This window comes from Onychostruthus taczanowskii, unplaced genomic scaffold, assembly GCF_017590055.1.
Source record: "Onychostruthus taczanowskii isolate IOZ18803 unplaced genomic scaffold, ASM1759005v1 scaffold56, whole genome shotgun sequence".
Classification (NCBI taxonomy): Eukaryota; Metazoa; Chordata; class Aves; order Passeriformes; family Passeridae; genus Onychostruthus; species Onychostruthus taczanowskii.
In genome coordinates, this window is record NW_024503235.1 from 74845 (window position 1) to 81746 (window position 6902).

The following is a 6902-nucleotide window of genomic DNA, read 5'->3' on the forward strand; positions in this document are numbered from 1 at the left end:
TGTCCCCCTGCCAGCGAGAGCAGCTGGGGGAGAGCCAAGTGCCAGCTCCCCCAGCGCGGGGACACCTTGGACCAGGAAGGTTGGCAGCAAGGGGACGTCGGGGGGGTGCCGGGGGTCCTGGAAGGACTCGTCTTTGCCCAAGGCTTGGGAGGGGTCGCCGGGTGTTGTGGTGACTTGCAGCCCTCCCCGGGCTCAGGAGTGTCACCGTGTCTGTCACCTTGTCCCCCTGCCGTGTGCCACCTTCGCCGTGGGTGCTCACCACCCCCTCCCCGGGGACCCCGGCCGCTGTCCCCTCCCTGTGCCGTGCCTTGCCACGCTCTGCCCCGCTGCCTTGGTGGGCGCCTGTGCCACGCCGCTGCCTGCGCCTGCCTGCTGCCCTGCTCTGTTTCCAGGAGGAAAAAAAAAAAGCAATGGAAATTCTCTTGTATAAAAAGGAAGGGAAAAAAAAAAAAAAAACCAAACCCACATGTAAAGAGATTCTTGGTTTTTATCATAAATATTCTAATAAATTAATGTTAATTTTTAGTGGGGGTTTCTCCAGCTGTTCGGACTCCTGCCACACGGTCCCGGCTGTCCCAGAGGAACAAGGTGGCTGTGACACTTCGTCCCCATCGCTGGCATGGAGGGTTTGCCTCTCGCCCTCCTGCCTGGCTCAGGGACAGCTGGAGCCCCCTCCCAGGGGGACATTTTAAGCCGTTCCCAGCTTTGGCAAAGACAGAGGCACAGGCTCCCAATCCCTCCCTGGAGTGCGCCGGTGTGAGGGTGTGCAGGGAGGGTCTCCGGGGGAGGGTCCTTTTCCTTTTCCAGGGGGGGATCGCCCAGCACAGCCCCGGGGTCCCGGCCCGCTGTCCCAGCACGGCTCTGCCCGTCCCGGCACCTGGCACTGCTGCAGGCTGGGGGGGGATCGCCCGGCACAGCCCCGGGGTCCCGGCCCGCTGTCCCAGCACGGCTCTGCCCGTCCCGGCCCAAGGGAGAAAGGGCCGGCACCTGGCACTGCTGCAGGCTTGGGGGGTAAAGGTTCCATCCCCAGGGGAGGGGGCTTGGGAACATCCGAGCTCTGCGGTTTTCTTCCTGGCTTTCCCAGGAGCCCTCCCAGAGGAGCCGGTTCCCACCGGCATCCCGGGACTGCCGAGAGGGAAGCGGCTCCAGGCAGCGCCCGGGCGGGGAGCAGCGCCACAACCCCAAAATCCCCCGGATGCCATCAGATCCCCTCAGCAGAGTCCCCGCTGCAGGGCCGGGGGTGTCCGAGCCCCTCGCTGCGGGGAATTGCGATGGGAATGCGTCCCAAAGCGCTGAGCCGGCAGCCCTGACTCAGCCCGCGGCCAGCCACTCACCTGCCCAAAACACCTGAACGCCAGGGGCCCGCTGCGGGGGCGACCCGAGGGCCCCCCGGGCAGGATGAGGTGGCCAGGGATGTGTGACAGGCCGTGCTGTGGGACCCATGGCGGTGCCACTTCGGTGGGTGCCACCCTTGTGTCCCACGCAGGGCCTGGGGTAGTTTGTCCTTTGCCCACCCCGACACTGCCCACCCTGACACTGCCCACCCCAAACACTGCCCATCCTGACACTGCCCACCCTGACTCTGCCCACCCTGACACTGCCCACCCCAAACACTGCCCATCCTGACACTGCCCACCCTGACTCTGCCCACCCGGACACGGAGGGAGCAGCAGGAGCTCAGCTGCCCCGGGCAGTGCCCAGGTAACTCACCTGCCCACATGCTGGGGAGCATCACCTGCAGCCTGATTTCAGTCATACCTTTAGAGCGAGAACTCCCCAAACCGAGGCATTTCCAGGATATTCTTGTTTCTGTCTCAAAGCGTGAGTAACTTTTTTTAATGAGGGAGGACTAATGATCCCTGCGGGGCCGGGCTGTCACCACTGAGCCACTGCCAAAGCACTCGCAGTGCTGGGGCCGGGGTGGGGGGCCCCAGGGTGTCCCCCCGGCCCCACGGCCCTGGCAGTGATGTCTTTTCCCTGTGTGTGCCCCCCGTGCCCCATATCCCCCTCTCCCTCCCAAAGCACCTTTGGGTCTCAGTGGTGGCACCAAGAACAGGGAGAAAAGGGACTCTGACAGGATGACCTTGTCCTTCCACGAGAGTTCCACCGTGTTTATGGCCTTCCACAGCCCCCATCCATGAGGGTTAAAGATCTGCTGCCTCTGCAGCAGCAGGAAACTGCCCCGGCCAGGAGACGGGCTTTCCCGTGCCTCAGTTTCCCTCTGTGGTCCAGCGGGTGGCAGGAGGGGAGTGACCGTCCCCATTGTCCCAGCAGGTACCGAGAGCCCTGGAAGCACCCGTGAAATCCCTGCCCGAGTCACGGCTCCGGGCTCAGCAGCCTCCAGAGCCGAGCCCCGGGCTGTCCCGGGAGGGGAGGGCACAGCGAGGCTGTCCCGGAGCTGCCACCACCCTCAGGGCACTCAGGTGTCACCCGGGGCCCAAAAACCCGGAGCAAAGGGAGCGGCTGTGCTCCCTGCCAGCCCCAAATTAGTGGCACTGAGATGGGTCATCCCTGCCACGGCTGTAAAGTCACGAGTCGTGCCAAGAAAAACAGCACGTGGTGTCACCGGGGAGCCACCGAGCCTGGGGACACCGGGGCCATGCTGCCAGGGCACAGGGGTGTCCCCAGCCCAAAGGGACACCCCAGGGGAGATTCGAGGGAGGGCACATCAGTGCTGGGGCCACGTTGCTGCTGTGTCCCTGTCCCCACAGCCTGTCCCCCCCCATTCCCCGGGCAGCATTTTGCAGCAGCCAGGGGAGGTGACAGGTGCCATTCCCGAGCTCTGTGTCACCTGCAGTAATGACAGCCTGCGCTCCCTTTCATGTCGGGCCTCCCGGGTGGCCCCTCTCCGGCAGCATCACTCATCATCCCTTCCAGGATGGGATGTGGCCGGGTCTGGGGGTCCAGGGTGGTGACACAGGGATGCCAGGCTGAGATCAGACAGTGGCAGCACGGTGACACCCCTCATGCCACGCGGTGGGTGCTCACAATGCCCCTAATGCCACATCCAGCCCTGCTGTGGCCAGCACGGGGAAAACCTCTTTGGACAGCGCTGGTGGCACCGCCCCAGGCAGGCCAGCGAGCTTGGTGGCACCTCTGGGACGGGCTGCGGGGACTGAGCGGGGCTGGACAGCGAGCTCGGGTGCCTGGGAGGTGTCCGGGAGCTGTGTTTGCCGAGGGAGGATTTGGACAAGGCATGGAGAGGGACTCCACCTGCTAAACCCACAGCGGGCACGTGGGCAGGGGCATGAGCGTGGGGATGGCAGCGTGGGCGTGGGGACGGTGACGAGTGTGGGGACAGCTGTGCTGGGGACAGTGATTGCCCGGCCACGGTGGCTTCTGTGCACGGGGATGGCTGGGGACACTGTGTGCCTGCGTGGGGACAGTGTGTGCCTGCGTGGGGACACTTTGTGCCTGCGTGGGGACACTGTGTGCCTGCGTGGGGACACTGTGTGCCTGCGTGGGGCGGCCACGCACAGCGGTGCCCGCACGGTGACAGCCGCTGCGGGCACGGGGACAGGGCCAGCCCGGGACACGGCTGACGTGAGCACGGTGGCGGTGCCGGGGAACCGGCGTGCCCGCGCCCCGCCGGCAGCGCTGCTGCTCCCCCGGGGCGGCGGGTGACGTTGGTGGCTCCGGGAGCAGGGCTTGGTCCCTGCTGCTTGCTCAGGGAGTTGGCACACGCCCTGCTTAATGCCGAGTGGGACGGAGCCGTCCCACGCGAGTCACGCAGTCCCCGCGGTCCCTTCCCCTGCCGGCCGAGGGATTGTCACCCACTGCCCCACTGCCGGCCGCTCCCGGCCCTTGTGCCCGCGTTCCCCGCTGGCCGGGCTGCCCAGGGGGCTCAGCTCGGGTGGGGGGTCCATCTCTGCCCCCCGCGCTCCGTGCCGTGCCCCGGCCCCGGGCTGGCCCCGCTCCTCCCCGCGCACCCGCCGGGCGCGCTCCGATCCCCCGGGGACGGAGCAGGCTCCGCCGGGCATTCCCGGGGAGCTGCGACCCCAAATCCCTGCGGCAAGGGGGGCTCACGGCTTCCCGAGCCGCCCCCCCTGCCCAGCCCTGTCCCACCCCGTGTGGCCAAAGGGGCTCCGCCACCCTCGTGCCACCCCCGGGAGGCAGGAGCCGCCCGCGTTTCACCCCAAGACGATGATTATTCCTTAATTGCCGACAAAACAAACGAATAAAGGCCTGGCTGGCCCTGGCTGAGCTGGAAGGAAGCGGCCCGGGTGCCGTTCCCAGCGCCGGGCTCGCTGCCGGGATCATCCCGGTGATGCACGGTACCGAGCGCTCCGCCGGCCCGGCCCCGGCGCCTCGGCCGAGGATTCCTCCGGAGCCAGCAGCGCCTCTGGCCCTGGGCCGGGCAGCACCAGGTCCAGCCCATCCCAGAGGGGTCTGCAGCCCCCCGGCCCTGCCTGGGTCCCCCCGGGGCTGCCACAGCCGGGGTCCCGCAGGCCCGGGGAGCTCAGCCCCCACCAGCCCTTCCTCCTGCAGGACCCATCCCCGAAGCCGTCCGGGCCCTCGCAGCCTCTTGGGAAACCCTCCCTGATCCGGCTTTTCCTCCAGCACCGCCAGAAGGGTTTTGCAACGAGAGGCAGCTGCCTGATTTTTAATCAAGTTCCTTGGAAAATCGCTTTCCAGCAGGGCTCCCCTCGTCCTGCGCCCCAGCCGGGAGCAGCTCCCCATCCCGGCGGAGTCACACGGTGGCACGGGCAGGAGCAGGGAGCAGCATCCCAGTGGGGACCCCGCAGCCCCCCGGGAGCCCCTCTGGCTGTCAGTGCCCCAGGGAATGGGGAGCATCTCAGGGGCAGTCCGGGCTCCACGTCCCTTCTCTCCCCTCCAACCCAGCTGTGGATGCTCCTGAGCTCCCCGCTTCCCCCAGTTCCTCTTTCTGCAGCCAGCTCCAGCTTCCAGCAGCAAACCCCTGGGATGTGGCAGGTCCTCCGAGACAGAGCTGGCATCTTGGAAGAGCCCTGCAGTGCCTGCCCTGAGGGGGAAAGCCCCAGGCTGGATGTTCGGGAGTTTTTAGGGCAGTTCTTGTGATAAAACCCCGCGAGGGTGTAAAAAAGAATCAGCCCTGGCTCATCTCCGAGCGGGGTCTGGCTCCCGAGGATGGATCCCAGCTCCAAGCAGGAATGGGGGGTGGCAGTGCAGGTGTGGGGCTGGGGTCGCTCTGTCCGTCCAGCTCAGCAGGGAGGGCCCCGCTGGAATCGTCTGGAGGGAGAAACGAGCCGGGAATGGCCGGGATGGAAGGAAACGGGGGTCAGGGGCTGGGGACACGCCTGGCCCGGGGGGGCGGCGGCTGAGCTGGGGCTGGCTCTGAGCTCCCGGAGCTCCGCCACCCCAGGGAGGGACCCTGCGTGCCCTGGGGGCCACGGCTGCACATGGGGACAGGGGACAGGGCCTGGGGGAGCTGGGTGGGTCAGGATGGGGACACTGAGCTGTGCAGGGACAGACCGCGGGCTGCCAGACCTCGGGACATCGCTGCAGGGAGAGCCAGCCTGCAGAGCACCCACGGGCATGGGATCACAGGGCACCTGGGGGGCACCAGGGCGTGAATGGGGCATGAATTGGGCACCAGGGCATGAATGGGGCATCACTGGGGCATCACCGGGGCATGAATGGGGCATGAATGGGGCACCAGGGCATGAATGGGGCACCACTGGGGCACCACCGGGGCACCAGGGCATGAATGGGGCACCACCGGGGCATGAATGGGGCACCACCGTGGCACCACCGGGGCATGAATGGGGCACCAGGGCATGAATGGGGCACCAGTCAGGGGCATCAGGGGGCATCGCTGGGGCACAGTGGGATATCAAAGGGTACCAAGGGCGTACCCAAGGGCAGCAGTGGGGCACCGAAGGGAACCAACAGGACATCGGAGGGCACCGCTGTGGCACGAGCGTGACTCAGCGGGACACCAAGGCCGTCGCTGCGGTCCCACAGGACGCCCCAGGGCACCCAGGGCCACCCGGAGCTGTCCCTGTCCCCCGTGTCCCCTGGGGCTGTCCCTGCCCCCCGTGTCCCCCGGGGCTGTCCCTGTCCCCCGTGTCCCCTGGGGCTGTCCCTGCCCCCCGTGTCCCCCGGGGCTGTCCCTGTCCCCCGTGTCCCCTGGGGCTGTCCCTGCCCCCCGTGTCCCCCGGGGCTGTCCCTGTCCCCCGTGTCCCCTGGGGCTGTCCCTGCCCCCCGTGTCCCCCGGGGCTGTCCCTGTCCCCCGTGTCCCCTGGGGCTGTCCCTGCCCCCCGTGTCCCCCGGGGCTGTCCCTGTCCCCCGTGTCCCCTGGGGCTGTCCCTGCCCCCCGTGTCCCCCGGGGCTGTCCCTGTCCCCCGTGTCCCCTGGGGCTGTCCCTGCCCCCCGTGTCCCCCGGGGCTGTCCCTGTCCCCCGTGTCCCCTGGGGCTGTCCCTGCCCCCCGTGTCCCCCGGGGCTGTCCCTGTCCCCCGTGTCCCCTGGGGCTGTCCCTGCCCCCCGTGTCCCCCGGGGCTGTCCCTGTCCCCCGTGTCCCCTGGGGCTGTCCCTGCCCCCCGTGTCCCCCGGGGCTGTCCCTGTCCCCCGTGTCCCCTGGGGCTGTCCCTGCCCCCCGTGTCCCCCGGGGCTGTCCCTGTCCCCCGTGTCCCCTGGGGCTGTCCCTGCCCCCCGTGTCCCCCGGCGCGCGCCCGCCCCGCCAATCACGGCCGGGATTCCCGCTCGCCGCGGGGCGGGGCTTCCAGGGCCCGCCCCGCCTCCCGCCCCGCCTTCCTCCCCGCCCCCTTCCCCTCATCGCCTCTTCTATTGGCCTCCATCCAGCCACGCTCCTCCCCCTGGGCGCGGGCTCGGGCCGGGATTGGCGGGGGGCCGGGCCAATGGGGCGCGGCGCGGGTCCATAAAAGGCGCGGCGGGGCGCGGGCGGGCGCAGCGCTCGGCGGAG